The sequence below is a fragment of the Pinus tabuliformis genome, chromosome Q (assembly GCF_031772625.1).
Source record: "Pinus tabuliformis cultivar Carrire ecotype Pingquan chromosome Q, CPIR1, whole genome shotgun sequence".
Lineage (NCBI taxonomy): Eukaryota > Viridiplantae > Streptophyta > Pinopsida > Pinales > Pinaceae > Pinus > Pinus tabuliformis.
Window position 1 is genome coordinate 1,034,316,901 of NC_142296.1, and position 18,575 is coordinate 1,034,335,475.

Sequence of the window (18,575 nt, forward strand, 5' to 3'; positions counted from 1 at the left end):
GTTGAGCATACCCAGGATATGATGGAATTGCTTGAGAAACAGATCTTTGCATACCAGCATAGGGCATCTGTATCTGGTAACCTTGATAAGGTGGTTGTTGAAAAAACCGGTATAAGGTGGTTGTTGATAATTAGGTTGAATTTGCGGTTGTCCATAACCAGCAAAGCCTTGTTGACCAAGACCTTGGTAAGATTGATATTGTCCAAACCCAGGTTGAGTTTGTTGGGTAGGTCCAAATTGGGGTTGGAATTGCTGGAATTGAGGATGTTGATATTGGGGCTACCGCAGTTTTTGAATCAACTGTTGTTGTTGTTGCTACAACTATTTTTGATTTAATGGTTGTTGTTACCTAGAAATGTAAGGTTGCCTAGGTTGTAAATAAACTATACTAGTGTAAGTCTGAGTCAGTCCAGATAAAGGTATATTAACTTAAGGTTGTTGGACCCCAGATATAAGCGGTTTTTGTATAACAGCCTGAGAAACTTGGGCCTCTTGACCCGAAACTTGTGGTTGCGAGGTAGAAGGACCAGTTTGCATAGGTTGAGATACAACCATTTGAACTTGTGAATGTGGTACAGCGGTAACAACAGGTGTAGTAGGAATAGTTGATACAATTTGCATTAGTTGTGTTGGATACATAATCCTTGGTTGAACCGGCATTGTTGGTTGCCATTGACAGAATCTTATTCCAGGCTGACCTGAATACTGCGGGATACTACCATATGATGGTCCTCCAGGATATGGAGGATAAGGTGAATAAGCATATTGCTCTCCATATGGTGACAATCTAGTATGTAATGGATACATAGGTTGTTGTGGACTATATTTCCCAGTTTGATATTGATATGCAGGATCAAACTGTTGAGTTCCTGTAAATGAAGAACCTGGTAAAATTCTGGTTGAGGACATGGGTGATGACCATGGTGTAGAAGCAACCCCTGAGTGGGTTCCAGATAAATATTGGTAACCAACTGGGATGGAAGATTCACCATATATGTGTGACTCAAGAGTAGTAGAAAACATCAAAGAGGTTGCGACAGAAGATTCTGCCGCAGCTGCATCAGATGATACAGTATGGGATGTTGACGGTTTTTCAGCCATAGTTAATTGACCCAATAGATGTCCTAAAGAATCAACGAGTACTTGAAAAGAAGCAAGAAGAAAAGGAGCAGTAAAATGAGGAGTATAAGTATAAAGATAAAGCCAGGTTCTAAATGGAATGGGGTTCCAGGTGTAGTATCTTCTTCAAATTCTTCCTCAACAATAATTAAACTAGGTGGAAGAACTTCATCGTCTGGTCTGTAATAGACTTCTGGTGTTGATAAAGTGAGAGTTTCAGTAATCATTGATGTCTGAGGGTTAACCAGTTGATCGTCTTCTGGTAAAGTAACAACTTCTGAATGTTCAAATTCGAAGTCCAGATGTTTTGGTAAAAGAACAACAGTTTTAGGGAGAGGTTCCTGAACAACTTCAGGTTCAGAAGTAACTTCTATTTGAACTGTGATAGATTCTGGATTAACTTCTGGTTGAACTAATTCAAGTTCAAAAGTAATTTCTTGTTGAGTGATTTCAAGTTGAGGATCAACTTGTTGTTGAACAACTTCAGTTACTGTTTCACTAGTATCAGTTAAAGTTTCCTCAGGTAATTGTGAAACTTCTTCTTCAGTAACAGATGTACTAGAAATAGTTGGAGTAACTGGAGTCTTAGTACTTACCGAAATGGATGATTCCAGTAATTCAGATGAAGAACCAGGAGTTCTTTATGTACTTGACTATGTTAAGCGAGACCGCTTTGACCGAATAGGTGTAGCTTCGGGTGGCAAAGGAAGTTTACTCGCTGTTCCCCATGAATGATGGGGTAAGGGTTGATGTTCCTCCATGATTGTTGATTAATTTTATTACAAAAAAGAAATTAAAAAAAGGGTAAGCTAGGCAAAAGGTTTACCAAGCAACTGTGAACTACAGAATACCTCCTGGCGAACCAAGAAGTATGGGTAGGAAATCTCGCCGAATGTTGTGTTCAGTGTATCACAGTGTACAAGGCGGCTAACTCGGTTACCTAAGGATAGATAGAAACCTATTTTTTTCCTCCCATATATACTCAAAAGTACGTGGAGTCCCAATTTGTATAAGCGTTATCTAATGCAAAACCTCACAGTGAGAGAATTCCCATAGACTTTACATACTATAATAGCACCCTATATACCTGAAGGTATGTGGACGAGCTACAATATAATCACGTACGTGGAATGAGGTAGCACACTCGGGATGTATTGCAGACAAGTTAACAACAACTGCTTTGTTTTATGATGCTGGAACACATCTAGCCTAGAACCACTAAATGTTTTCCGTTAATGACAATGCTCCATTAGGTAAATTGATGTTAATTTTAAGTTGATCTTGCTTAGGAATTTTCCTTTCAAGCTCACCACATGATGTATTATGAAATTCCTAGGAATGCAACTATTACGATAAGCATTCTTTCATTCAATTTAACAATGAAAATCTTAGCTACTAGGGATAGAGAAATCAGATTTCTTTTTATCAAAGAGCAAAGAGCACAATCTAATCCAATTTCCCTAAATTATTCCTATGATCACACACAAACTTTTTCAATGCAAAATTCATGTATTTCTTTTCGATTTCCTTAATGTGAATGTGAACAAAAAGGAAACTAAATCAATCTTTAACAAGAACAAATACTTTACGAAAGTTTTGTTTTGAAGGAAAATAAGACTTTTACGACACTTTCTTTCGAACAAAGATTAATCGACTATAATGTAACTTTAAATATGGTTCAATAATGAGAAATAAAACATTTAAGAAACATTAATCAACCAAGTCAAAGTAGGGCTAGCAAAGGAGATAGAAACTTGCTTTCTGAGACATGACATTCATTGATCAATCAGCAAGCAATCAAACAGAGGAAAGTTGGAAAAAACTCAATCCAAAGGTGGGAAGCTAACCATAGGAGGATCAGCGCATCCCTGAGTGGGAGATAGTGTGCCTCAGCACACTGTACCTAAGCCAAGGGTGCTCTGTAGCACACTGTGTCCCTCACAAGCCTGCGCTGGTGACAGTGAGCCATTTCAAAAGATAATTTGACACAGTCTTGACCAAAATTCAATGCAAAAGAGTTGAAATACAATCAATGAACACAAGTAGGGTCTACAAGAGTTTCCTACGAGGTGGATAAGTTATGAATTTGGTATCTACAGATAAATACTAATTCCCTAGATAAGTAGCCATATCTAGAACAACAATTCAAAGCACTTTAGCCTTTTCCTATAAGAAATAGATAAGACAAAGAAGATGAGAGGACCTACTTGTAGTTCCACTTTCCTCTTGTCTCCTTTGTATTGATCTTGTCACTCCTTCTCGTACTTAACATGCTTGAGAAGTACCTGTAACAATTAATAGAAGACAAAGAATTGATCAAAGCAAAAGATCTATTGAATACAAGTAAATGGAATCATATAAGCATATGGGAAAAAGGTTCAAATACTTTAAAGAATAGAAGAAAGAATTACAACCATCATGTCTGATTCGAAATCACTCCTCCAGCTTAGATCCCATCCACATCACATCAAAAGCATGACAAACTTGTAGCATAACAATACTTGTCTCAAAGACAATTCTCATAGCAACATTATCTCCTTACAATTCAACATAGTCCAACTCTTGATCACTTAGATGAGTGTTCAATTTATAGGAGGCTGAAGGAGGTTATGTCATAAATGGGGTTATTGAATGGCCTTCCATACTTAGAATTAGTTCCATGGAGGAAAGGATGAGAGGATAGGATGTATCTTAACTCATTCCTCATCCATTTTCGAGCTCATATGAGTTGATAAGTAAGGGAAACTTCTAAATGACTCCAAGATATAAAAATATTCGCAAAACCCTATGTGAATTTCACTCAATCTCACCCAGCATAGGTGAAAGAGGGCCTAAGTGCTCTGCAGAGCACCCTGGCATGGACTCAACTGCTCTAGAGTGCACCCTTACATGGCCCTACCTATGCTGATCCCTATAGAGGTCATTTCAGGATGTCTTCAAGCCATGAAACTATCTGGGAAGGCGATATTCAAAAGGGTGACTTGTTTAGGGCATGTAGAAACTAAAATTAGGGTTTGATGAGCCCTAAAACACTGATCTGGATAATGGGAGTGATGTGCCCAAATGGATCTATAACACTAGGTACATGACATATATAGGCCTGTGACTCCACATACTATGACAACATATTATTTATGATCAATGTCTTTCATTCATTTCAATCGATCAACAAAATATGTGTAGAGTTGTTGCATATTTGGAACGAAGACCTTAGAGACCAATGTTATGAGCTTTCCCTTCCACCATGGCTTACGAAATGCACTACTATCGAGTGAAAACATTTATTCATCAATTTACAATTTCTTTATAGAACATGTCAAATAAGGATAGATAATCCTCAAATGATCATGGTTTCCGTATACAATGGAAAGAATGTGAGTAACGTGATTATCACAAAATTAAAATTTCCTTTGTCTATCCAATTACGCTAGAGAAACCTAACATTGTGCCTGTATTTAACATCTCATTCTTTGTTTCATTTGTATACTTATTCTCTTTTCCTTCTATGATGTGAAAAATCATTGGTGATGATTCTACAGTCATTTCGCTTCGTGATTTTCTCATTAGTAAAGATGGAAGAACCTTTACCATCTGCTGACCTTTTTTTAATTATTGAAGGAGTGCAAAGGAAATCCTTTCATATTCATTGAAGCTCCATATAGTCACGTCTTTTACTGCATTCGAAGGCATGTATCGCGATCTGATCTTTGTCTTCTGCTATGTTTGTGGAACAATTAAGAAATTATGTCTTGTATTTTTACTGTTATCATTTAATTCTTGTATTATTTTTGATAGTTATCGGAATTCATGCATCATGATACGCATAGTCACTCATCCCTACCAATAATGTCCCATTGTCGCTCTCCGTGTTAAAAGTAGCAAGAAAGGCTTAATTTGACTTTAGCCTTAGTTGAATTGAGTAATTCAAATTTCCACACCAGCAGGACAACTTGGAGGTAGTTAACTAGTGTGACATGGCTCTTTTCACCCAGTTAGCTCAATAAATTTGAGTTAGAGGCTTGGATTTTAGTCATGCATGTGTTGATTGCTAAATTTTAGAAATCTAGTTCAATTATTTTTAGTTGCATTCAGCTAATTGACCTCTAACTATTGATAAAGTCAGTTGTGTAGTGGGACAATAGTCTAACTTAGAGATATGTTATTTAACTGATCAATAAGCCCAAAATAGCTCATGCATGCACGGAATTCAAATTTCTTAGCTGAGGTTGAGGAGATAAGACTAGTGTAACATGAGTTGTATACTAGTTGAGTGTACAATTGTTGCATGAAGTCAAGAGATCAATTCCTTGGGAATTACACAAGAAAATTGGGAATTCCATATTGTTTAGAAGCTCAAATTTTCTCATCTTTATGCTAGGAAATATGAGGTTGGAGGAGTAGATAATTGGTTAAGTGTTGGCCAGAGTTTCTCATTCAGTAGAGGGAATAATTATTCTTTTGCAGGTTGTGATCAAAGTTGGAGAAAGAAATTGTAATCGTTTCTCTATTCAACTGATTAATGGAAAGAGGCTTGAGGGGCTTTTCCTAGTTGGGTTCCCATATAAATCACTATGTACTTGTGTTTTTTCTTGTTGCATGTCGATGTATGTTGTTCTAAATTATGATTTCCATTTTTCAAATTAATAGAGTAAAATTGTGTCTCTCGTTTTTCAGTTTGAAATCTTGATCAGTTGCAATTTCCATCAAATTTATACATGGTATTATTATTACCTTGAAATCACATTAGAACCAATATTTTGAAATTTTCCCTAAAGAATTTAAAATTTGTAGCTTTAGTGTAGCAATTTTGCTTTAGGATCAAGAGAATGTCCTTCAACGGACTGTGATTGGAGTATGCCCAAGAGGATAGCTTGAATTTCATAAAAGGATTGAATGGAAGAATTGCTTAATGATAATGGTGTGCTATATTACGTTAAAATTGACATTGCAAAGCCCCAATAGTCTGATGCACAACAATTAGCCAAATGGAAGAAGGATGTTGCAAAGGGTAGGAGAATTCTTCTGGAAGGTGTCAGATACCATGTGGTCTCAAATCTCCATGGGAAAGAGACACCATTTTTCTATGTAAAAGACACTAAATAAGCTATTAAAAAATAACAATGACCATAGAAAATTGGACCTAAAAGAAAAAAATCGAAACATTAGGATGCAAAAGAATAATACTATTCCATGGTATCTCTCCATATTTACTCAAGTTTGTGATGAGCTTGGATGGGGTTGGGGTGAATGTTGCAAAATATGACCTGGTGAGCCTAACTCTTCTAGGCCTTCCAAAGTCTTGGCACAACTACTAGGAATCTATGAATGGAAGGGAAAAAAATACCAAATTGGGAAATGATGTGGTCCGATTTGGTGCAAGAAGAGTTCAGGAGAAATACTAGAGATGGAACACCATCCATAGCATAGGATGAAGAAAATTTTGCATTGGTTGGAAAGGGGAAGAAGGGAAATGGAAAGAATACCCAAAGAAAACTTGAATCCAACTAAAATAATGGCAAGAAGAAAGAATTGAGCAAGATAAAATGCTTCCAATTCCACGAATACAAGCAATATGAAAAGAAATCTCTGCACAAGAAGTCTAACAAGATGCCTCAGAAGGAGTAGGAGGTGAAGCACTAGCTTAGTGATTCACAATTCAAATTATACTTCACCCTAATAGCATGCATGGCCATCATTGTTATGGGGAGTGTGTGGTACCTTGATTTCGGTGTGTCATTCCATATGATAGGGTGCAAGGTATTTTTTAGTATCCTAGAGGAGAAGGATCTCTAGATGCATATCAAAATTGGGGATGATGAGAGGTATAATGCTACATGAATTGGTACTGTCAACTTTGAGAGGGAGAAAGCCTCTCCTCTTCACCTAAAATATGTTATGTTTGTACCTAGGCTACAAAATAACCTAATCTCTATAACAGTATTGGAGGATAGAGGCTATGTTGTTATTATCAGTAAAGGGAAATTTGTTTTGAGACACATCGATACCGAGCAAGTGAAGCCGATTGGAGTTCAAGTGAAGAATTTATAGAAAATTGAGGCGGGAGATTGTATTGCATTGAGTAGCAAGGAAAAAAGGGTGTAGATTCAAGATGTTGGAGAAATCTAGCACAAAATATTGGGTCATCTACACCATGCTGCCTTAAAAATCATGCAACAAATTACCATCGGTCTCCCTAAAGGCTCCCTTGACCAACAAGATGTTTGCAAGGGTTGCACATTGGGGAAATATGTCAAATAAACTTTCGATGACTAGGAAAGAAGAGAAAATGAAATATTGGAGCAAGTCCACTATGATGTTTGTGGACCCTTTTCTATAGCCTCCATAGGAAAACATAACTATGATGTTATTTTTATTGATGATTTCTCTAGAAAATGTTGGATCTTCTTCATGTAGAAGAAGGATGCAGTTTTCTCAAAATTTGTTGAATTCAAAGAAATGGTTGAGAAGGAGACTGGGAAGAAGGTGAAGGCTCTCAATAGTGACAATGGGGGTGGATTTGTTTTGAATGTGTTCAAGGATTTATGTGCCAAAGAAGGTATTTGAAGAGAAATGATAGCACCCCATAACCCACAATAGAATGGGGTAGATGAAATTAAGAATAGAAGCATGGTGAAAGTAGTAAGAGCCATGTTGCATGATCAAGGGCTTCCATTACATTTATGGGAAGAATCATGCAACCCCGTAGAGTACTTGTAAAATAGGAGTCCTCATAGAATACTTGGCATGATCACACCGGAAGAATATTTCTCTGGGAGAAAGCCTGATGTGTCTCATCTCATAAGGTTTGGAGCTTTCAGTTTGTTTCCATGTCTCCAAGGATTCGAAGAAGAAACTTGAGCCTACAACAGAGATGGGAGTTTTTGTAGGATACATTGAAACTCCGCACAATTATCAAGTGTATTTTCTTTTACTAAGGATGATAGTTGTGAGGAGACATGTCAAGTTTGATGAGAAGAAGGCCATGCAATGCTCTCTGGAATGAGATCTGAGTATCCCATCAGAGCGAGAGCTTCTAGCTCCAAAGTATGAGCCTCAAGATAAAATTCAAGAGGTCATGGCACAACCACATGCAATGGAGTAGATAGAAGTAAGAGTGGAAGCACACACTCAACACAAATATTCTAGAGAGAGGAGAAAGAGAACCAGAGAGGTTGATAGATTGTTGCAAGATGCTAGGGAGAATGTGGGAGCCCCTACATCACAAAAAGGATAGAGGAGGCCACCTGATAGGTACATTAGGTACTATTAATAGTGCTAGACCCGCCAACATGTCAGGGGATATCCCCGATAAGAAGTCCCAAGTAGACCTCAAACCATTTGGTGTAGGAGTCTCAGCAGTGGGTCGTACGGTATAGTCTTGACCGTGGTTGCACGTAGAGGAAAGAAGGATGTCCTTGTTGGTAGCAAGGGTGTGACTAGTGAAACAAGCCAAGGAAAGTGCATGAAGGGTTCTAACACACGGAAAGTGGAATGAGTGCACCCCTTGGAAACCTGTAGAAACACACAGCTTGTAAGGGAACACATGAGCAAAGATACATCACAAGATAGAAGGTAGGTGAACCAACAATCCAAAGTGATGGTTAAACCAATAGCAAATCTCAACAAGATTCATACATACATATATAGAAAGAGTCCATACATACATGTGTAAGAAAACATATACATATATTATTAATGTAACCAAGATAGCTGAAATACAACAACAACATATTCATGAAACATGCTGGCTCTATTATATTAAGAAAGTGAAAGTTCCAATCATACATGCAACCATGCGCAACCACTAGTTCCAACAATAGAATGTTACAGTCACTGCTGCTAGCTCCTCCAAATAGATATATTAGCTTTGCACTGTGTAGAAGCCAAGGTTCGTTACAATACAATCCAAGCTTTCTTTAAGATACACCTATCAGAATCTTGGCTCCCAAAAGCCTATATAATGAGTTATGAGGTTCTATAAATAGCAAAGGGTGGGGTGACCATTCCCCTTTGTGACTCTTTAGCTACCCTCATGACTCTTCAACTACTACATGACTGTTACATTCGACCATCGACACTTGGTCTTTAACCTTTACAAGATGTTACATTACAATACACACATTTACCCATGTGAGACAAAATAGGCTTGAGAAAGCCATGAAAGCTATACCTAAGACTCATAAAACTGTGGGAAGACCAACTCTTTGACATCCTCATGATGATCAATGGTGGCGAACTGATGCCAAGCTTGGTAGTCAATGATGGTGTCCACATGCTCAATGGTGACATCCTGTTGAAATCAAACTCTCACCTCTGTTGCATACGAGTACACTGATCTGTAACATCTTTCTAAATCTTCTGCTAACATGCACATTATAGTTTTGAGTGAAGCCGGGCGAACAACATATTTATGCATAGTGTGTGCACTGATCTCCAAGTCTACATTGGTGGCTACATGCATCAACTCATCAAAGTACATGTCCAACTTCGTTCGGACTTGGTTCTTCAACTTCGCCTCAGTGAGTGTACCAATAGATGGGATCATGTGCGCATGCACAATGGCATCCATGCTTCTGAATACCTGTGCATGCAAATCTTGAAAACAGGTGATGAGCTGCGGGAGTTCCTCATAGTTCCAGATCTAATTCTAGATGTGTACCTTCAGCTCTTCCACCTTCAACTTCATCATCTTTGGAAAATTCAATGGGGCTCCTTTGTATCTCATTGTCCATGTTTGCATGCGGTCAACATCAGTGTGTAGATTTGACAAGATGTGTGCTCTCCTAGGACAATGTTGTTGCCAACCGTTGAGATGGACAACTGCTTTATGCATGTGCTGAATCTGGAATACAACATCTGCATGACTGTCTTGAGGGACGATACTTCATACATTATTTCTCTCTTAAACTCTTATCTGGAAAATGATGTAACCTATTCTCCTCACTACTTGGCTACTTTTAACTCCTTCGCCATGCGCTCGTTCTATGCTATCAAGAATCGAACACTTAAGTGGGTGGCTTCAGCATATGCTCTAGTAGCATCCACCAATGCTACTGGATTCTTGTGCACATAAGATACAATCACTCATTCTTCAAACTACACAGGAGATGTGTGGACATTCGAAGTAGGCACTCTACGTGACTCCACAACTCTGTGTTGCAACTCGTCGAAATATATGTTGTGCATCTCCGCTTTTAGATTGTCTTTAAGGATCTCTGTGTCTCCTTGATCTCTTATGACTTTCTCTGCTTCTGGATCTGGTGAAGTTGGTGGAGTGAACTCTTGGTTATGAGGCATGACGTATGTATTCTAAGCTAACTCTGGCTGCACCACATCTGTATCCATCTGCTCTAGCATCTATTCAACATCTTAAGCTAAGTCTTGCTCCTGTGACTGCTGACCCTGTTTTCTCTGTGCTAGTTTCTCGGACGAGTCTACAACCTATATGGGTACAGTTTCATCAATCTGTGCATGCTGCACCTCCTTCTCTGTTTGTCCCTACTACACTTCCTTCTCTCTTCTACGCAACTCTTGTTCTTCTCGTAGTTGCTGCTTCAACTCTTGCAACTCCTTCTCTGCTTCCTCCATCCTCTGTTTATATCTTTGCCTTAGGGTGTTCCTCTTGTCGCATTATTGCCTCTTAGACTCAATCTCCAAAGATTTTTTCATCAGGAGTGGATCTTCTTTGAACTTACAGATATTTTCTACCCGTGTGCTATCATTGACCTTTCTCTTGCCTTTGTCATGCGTAGGTATGTTACCCTCTGCTGTTGCTCATGATGGTGCTCTATGAGATACTGCTTCGTGTCACTTTGCTAACCATTCCACAACTATGCCGACTGGTTCACTGAGCCTGGAGAAGCTGTGAAAGTATGTCCATGGGTCTTCCTCAGGCCAATGATATGCGCCATGGATCCAAAGAAATTGCACTCTCACATAGTGGTCCTTTACAAAACAATGCGGGTCATACGGATTGAAACTTCTAATATCGAAAGTGAATCTTTTGAACTCCTCTGTCTCGGCAGCAGCATGCTTGAGATTCTGTGTCTTGTCTAACCTGATCCACAAACGAAGAGTAGGCCTAGGTGCCTTCTTCTTCGTGTGTAGTCTAGCTGAAAACCCTATCGAGATGTCATACGAGACTTCTTACATGACGATCTTGTCCATGGAAAACTTTGGTAAAACATGCAGAGACTTCTCCGCACTGTACATCCGTATGAAGGTGCTAAGGGGTGAGGCGTACCAATCTGCTATGTTGATCAATGCCTTCATAGCTGCCTACAACATGCAAGCTGCATCGATATCATTTTGTACACTGGGGTGAAAAAGTGGTGTGACAATTATGTGATGACTCGATGAAAGCTGCATTCGAAGAACAATCTGTAATAAGTGTGTACAGAGGTTTCCAAAGGTGTCCATGCCCACTTCAAACCTGGGAACTATCGATGGGCACAAATTTCATCCAAAATATAAGCAAACATGTACATATCTACTTTTTGGGGGGATTCCAGGCTCGTGTCACTTGTTCCTTCAACTTGAGTGCCAACATGTCGAACCAATTGCAAGGCATTTCTTCGCTGGCCAGTTGGTCCAATGTAATCACCCAATTTTGTGGGAAGGTCCCTGTGCTCTCTTTGCCCATATAAGAGGCATGCAAATATGACCAAGTACTGATATGCCTTTCGCAGTATCTTTGTCTTGTAAACCAGACTCAGTGTTGTCCTAAGCTTGGCTAGCTCTTTCACCCAAATCTTAAAAATATCTCTGGAGTTTGTGTTGCTATGTGTGCTGAAGGGTTTCTCCATTATGATCACTGGTTGGGGCAAGTGATACATCTCCTAGTAGTACTTCACCCTGAAGGTAGCAAGCTTTGTCCCATTGACACCTCAACATCATCGTCTCAGGATCAGTGTGCAAGAAAATCCAATGTATCATGTCTGTGCATGGAAAAGTAGGATACCTACATGCAATCTGGTACAAGCCAGATTTATGGATGTTCATATAGACCCTGCGGTCCTCCAGATCTTCCTCAAATGTGCTTGATAACATATCTTTGATGTCCTACCATTTCATCTTGATGTCTCTATCTATTACCAGCTTGGTGTCTTCGTAAATGGGCAGGCCCATAGACACTTGTTCAGCTAAATCTCCAGATTCACTTCCAACGGTGTCCTTTGACCCTCCTCTCTTGGAGGCCATTGTAAATGTATTGCTGAGAGATGCAAAAACCTGCTATACCTGGAAACATAGTGAAACTCATGGCAAGCAATTTGTCAATTAAAAACCAAAACAAATTTGAGCATCGACATGTAACATACCTGGGTGACTGGCAGTAAAGATTGCACAATTTTCACCGGGATGATAGGAGACTGACTGTGAAAAGTGTGCAAAGCACAGTCTAGGATGTCAGGAGGCTGACTGACTGCTGGATCTACGCAATGCGTAGTCTAGTCTGCCTGTGGGGTGCTGCAACAGTGCAATGCTGAGTTTCTGTCAGTAAGGACATGCATACCGGGAGACGCATTGTGCAATTTTTTGGGTCAGCAGGGCACTGCCTCCTAGAATTGTGCAATGCAAGCCTGGAGGTAAGTGCTAGCTAGGTTTAAGAAATTTCTAGAGGGAAGACAGAGCCTTCACTTTCGGAAATGCACATTTCTATTCAGGCGAGGCAAGGTCCAGGTTAAGGCAGCCCAGACTCGCCAACGGACAACTGAATACATGAAGAGGCTTGAATGCATGGTGAGACTGAATTAAGAAAGAGTGAATGACCATTCATACAAATAGTGAATGCAGGATTCAAAAAATAGGAATGCATGCATGTGTGTGAAACGAGTCGCCACAATGACGACTGTTAGTGAAAAACAATGTCATGCATGTGACAATAGAGAGATGCAAACAAAAACTAAAACAATGCTTCTACAAGCTAATATACATTAAAATGACAACAAGCATTCAGCGAAACCAACAAAACAAAATTTGTAGAAAGTGAAATACGAAAAGTGACAGAAAAGTAGCAAATGACATGAAAAGCAAACTTACCTGGAAATAGTTGAGTTGAATGTGCTGAAGACTCCTAGATGTGGTGTGCGATGTCAGAGCTCCAAGATTGATGTGAGGAATGAGCTCTGCAGTGTCGAATAAATAATTTTGAGGCTTATGACACGCACACAACAAATCTAGGAAAACACAACACTTGGAGAGAAGTTTCTAAAATGATCTTTGCATGTAACCTCTAGATGCTAAAAATAGATCCCTAAAATTTAGGGATTTTTTTTGCATGTTGTGTTTTTCTATTTCGGGAAAATTCAGCCCATGCATGAAAATCAAGATTGCTTAGTCCCAGAGGGAACCGGTTGACCTAAAGGCACATGTAACAACTTGCAAGCTTGGGAGAGGGATTTGTGTAGTTTCTGGACTGAGTAGGGCTAGTTGTCCTAGAGGCATTGCGCAATTTCTGGGGTCAGCAGGTCACTAGCTCCCAAAATTGCACAATTTCTAGGCTGAAGCCAAGTGACTGGCTGGATTGGTAGTTTTCTAAGGGAGGGCTACCTAGCTGGATTGCAAAATTCTGGAGCTTAGCAGGCAGCCCAGTAGAATTGTGCAATCTTTGGAGGGAAGGCTGGTTCCCCTCCAGAATTGCACAATTTTTTGAGTGAGCATCTTAGCTAGAAAATATCCTCAGTCCGAAAAGGAAGCCTATGATGGGAGACAGGCAAGTTGATGATGCATAGGCTGACAAGCCTTTGAAACTCCATTGAAGCCTATGTACTTGACAATGCAAGACATGTTGTTAAGGATGGTTGGTATGGAGGCTCCAAAACGAAGCTAATGAAAAATTTTGGAGGGTGTTTGTAGCCACTACAACACTTGGCGACACAATGGTAGAACTCCAACTCTCTGAATAGAACTTATTTTGTGAAACACAAGTCTAACTCCTTTGGAAGTATTGTTCAGTTCTATGATCATCTTGATTCCCACACTGGCTTGATTGAAATATGTAGCACCTTGCATGCTCTTAGTCAGTCATCACACATCCAAGCCAAGTCAACATAGTTGTTTCGATTGGGATGAGGGGTATATTAGTACACAAGCAATATGATAGTCAGAGTCCATCTCTGGTGTCGCTCCCCTGCCAGCAGGCCTAGACAATACCTCGTCGAAGTCACACAGGAACATAAGCATCTCTGTGCTACTAGCGAGCCTAGTTAGTACCCCGACAGAGTTACTTCCATCACCTCTCTGTGAAGGAAGCCTTTCTCTTCTTTTGCCTTATTCATTTTTCATTTTTAAAAAAATTTCACATTTTTTTTTCACTTTTTGATTTTTCAAAACTGTGCATAGCACTTATTCATTTCAGAGGTGGAAGAGGGATCCTAACTTATTGAGAGAAGAAGAGGTTGTTCCTTCAGAGAAGTATTTTGTATGTACCTCTGATATTTATTTTCCCCCTTACCTTAATTTACTTGACTGAGCTGAAAAGGGTTAACCCAAAACAATCGACTATAGTAGGTGATACTAGTTAGCGTGCAAGCATTGTGTTTTCATTAAGGTTCACTTTGAACAACATGTATTTTCCATTGGTGTATCATGGACTGAAGACAAAATGTTTTGTATGTAGAGACATAATGACATATAACCAAGTATTGATAACTGCACAAGTCCTCTTGCACATTACCCTTGTTTGTTTCAAAATTCGCACATGACTCATGCGAAACTAATCTACAAATGTAAACAAGAAAACAAACAGCTAAAAGAGTGAAAAGCAAAAGAAAAAATGTGAAATCAAGGTGAGTAAGAAAGAAATCAAGCAAACAAACAAACATGCAAAGGAAGAAACAAACATGCATGCAAGCAAACAATACAAGAAGCAAACTCTACTCCTACTCCTAAGCTAACAGTGCATGGGCCTAATCACATGAAGTGATATTTACAATGCAGCCATCGGTTCATTGGTCGACCCATGTTGGTTAAGGCATGGTTCGCAAACATCGCAGTTGCGCGAACCAACAAACTTGAAATATATAACAATGAATACAAACACACTTTGAGTCTAACTACATCCATAGAACATAGATGAGTGCAAGCACATGGCAAGCAATTCATGGACTTACCATGGTGCTGTGCAACACTACATGTAGAGGTTAAGCATACACATTCTCTTGACTGTGACATGCAAGAAAATGAGAGAAAAAAATACAACTTGAGTCGCACACGTGTGCTTGTTTTGTAAGATTCCTCCAATGCATGAGTGATGGGATCATGAAGTTCAAGTGGAGGAAGTGAAATCTATGTGTGAGATTGATCTTCAATGCATACAAATGAGTGATGAGGAGCCTTGGGTGTTTCAAAAGTTTCCTGACCAAAAGTTTAACCAACCTCAGGATAGTGAGGGCTTGACATAACCATCAGCTCGGACTGAAGTGCCTTGACTGTCTGCGGGGTTTCAACTTCGTCGATATATATATCATCATAAATAGGTGGCTTTGAAAAATTAATAGTGATAAAATCATCATCGTGATCGAATACGGGAGTAAAGAGATCATGATAACTATGATCAGATAAATCAAACATAGGGGTAGATGAGAAGCAAGAATGTTCACCCTCTGCATTTCTGGAAAAAGCAAATGAAAAATCAAGTGGATTTTCAATGGAGCATTTGTCCTCTCTTTCGTCGAATGATGGGCTGACATTTGGTGTGTTCTGCAAATGGTCAACAATGGGTGCATCCATTGGTGGATTTACACAAGAAAAGTCAGCGATGGCGGAATCACCAAAGATGTCAGGGAAAAGCGGAGGAGGTGTGGACAGAAGGAGATCATCCTTCATCGCAGGTTGATGTTCAGGATCCTAGCCATACTCATCATGAATGACAACATAGTTTGGTTGTGCAATACCAACTCCATCAATGGCTTGATCCTCATTCACAATAGGTGTAGAGTCCATAATAGAAGAACTCAAGATAATGCAATCTGGAGGATCAGCAGAGCACAAAGACGAAGGTTGTGGTAACAAGGGCATGTGACAACCCATGGGATTCACAACCAAATCTATGCGAAAATTGAGAGAAGTGATGCCGGGAGGATATGGAAGTTGAACAAACATGTGTGCATGTTCTCCCACATACTCTAAAGTGGTGAAGCTGTTTGATGAGGGGATGGTGGATAATCACTTGTAACATTGATTGTGTCTGTGATTGCGTAGCTTCATCATTGAAGTATGCTGAGTGGGGTTTGAACTTCAACTTCATCTTGAGATTGAATGATTTGTTAAGGAATTATTCGAATCTATCCCAAATATATTGAAACTTCATTTGGACTTTCAGAGATTGAAACTACAATACCCGGAAGCATTGCCAAAAATCCATAGGCGATTCTTGCAGAGTCTTCCATTGTTTTAATAGTTTTTTGTTAGGAGGTTCTGGATCAAAACGATGGAAAGTATTTTCAATGAGATCACATAACTGGTTAAGTGAGTGCACGCTGTCAGGGGGCAGGTTGTAGCACCATCATTGTGGGGATTCGCGAATTTTGTGTGAAAGCAACAAGATGGCCTCTTCATCAGAGAGGTCATTTGCATCATCAATAAATTCATAGAAGTCTTGCAAGTACTTAGGCCAGGCCACTTCGCCTTCACCATCATACGTGAATTTTGACAAGAGATCAAAAATATCCCTCGTGATGTTAATAGGTTTAGCATAAGACATCCATCTCAGAGGGATGAGTATAATGATATCCATGGCAGATATGTGAAGATTCAAAACAAGATGTAAGGGCTCAGCTTATCATCTAGCCCTCCCTCTAGCACCAGCATTATTGATGGTGCTAGACCCACCAACATGTTAGGGGATATCCTCGGTAAGAAGTCACAACTAGACCTTAGACCATTTGGTGTAGGAGTCCCAGCAGTGAGTCATACAGTATTGCCTTGACCGCGGTTGCACACAGAGGCAAGAAGGATGTCCTTGTTGGTAGCAAGTGTGTGACCGGCCAACAAGCCAAGGAAGGTGAATGAAGGGTTCTAACACATGAAGAGTAGAATGAGTGTGCCCCTTGGAAACTTGTGGAAACACGCAACTTGGAAGGGAAGACATGAGCAAAAATACATCAGAAGATTGAAGGCAGGTGAACCAACAATCCAAAGTGATGGTTAAACCAACAACACATCTCAACAAGATTCATACATACATATGTAGAAGAGTCCATAAATACATGCGTAAGAAAACATATACATATATCATTAGTGTAACCAAGACAAGTGAAATACAACAACAACATATGCATGAAACATGCTGGCTCTGTATCATTAGTGTAACCAAGACAAGTGAAATACAACAACAACATATGCATGAAACATGCTGGCTCTGTTATATTAAGAAAGTGAAAGTTCCAATCATACATGCAATCATGATAGACCACTAGTTCCAACAATGGAATGTTACAGTCACTGCCGCCTGCTCCTCCAAAGAGATATATTAGCTCTGCATTATGGAGAAGCCAAGGCTCATTACAATACAGTCGAAGTTTTCATTAAGATACACCTATGGGAAGGATGGCTCCCAAAATCCTATACAATGAGTTATGAGGTTTTATAAATAGAAAAGGGTGGGGTTACCCTTGACATTCCCCTTTGTGACTCTTCACCTACCATTATGACCCTTCAACTACTACATGACTGTTACACTCAACCATCGACACTTGGTATTTCACTTTTACAAGATGTTACATTACAATCTGCACATGTACCCATGTGAGACAAAATAGGCTTGAGTAAGCCATGCAAGCTATCACTAAGACTCAGACAACTGTGGGAATACCAACTCTTCGACATCCTAGTGATGATTGACAATGGCGAACTGATGCCAAGCTTTGTAGTCCATGATGGTGTCTGTGTGCTCGATGGTGACATCTTGCTGAAAGTGAACTCTCACTTCTGTTGCATCTGGGCACACTGATCTAGCATCTATGTCTAACTCATCTACTAACATGCGCAATATAGTCTTGAGTGCAACCAGGCCAGCAACGTATTGATGCATAGTGTGTGCACTGATCTCCAAGTCTACGCTGGTGGCTACACACATCAGCTCGTGAAAGTACATGTCCAACTTCATTTGAACTTGGTTCTTTGACTTTGCTTCAATGAGCGTGCCAATAGATGGGATCATGTGCGCATGCACAATGACATCCATGCTTCTGAATTCCTATGCATGTGAAGCCTACAAATTGGTGATGTTGCGGGAGTTCCTCATAGTTCTGAATCTTACTCCAAATGCATGCCTTAAAATCTACCACCTTTGACTTCATCATCTTTGGAAAATGCAATGGGGTTCCTTTGTATCTCATTTTCCATGGCTGCATGTGGTCAAAAATAGTGCGCAAATTTGACAAGATTCGTGCTCTCCTAGCACAGTGTTGCTACCAACCATTGAGATGGACAACTACCTTATGAACGGTGTGGAA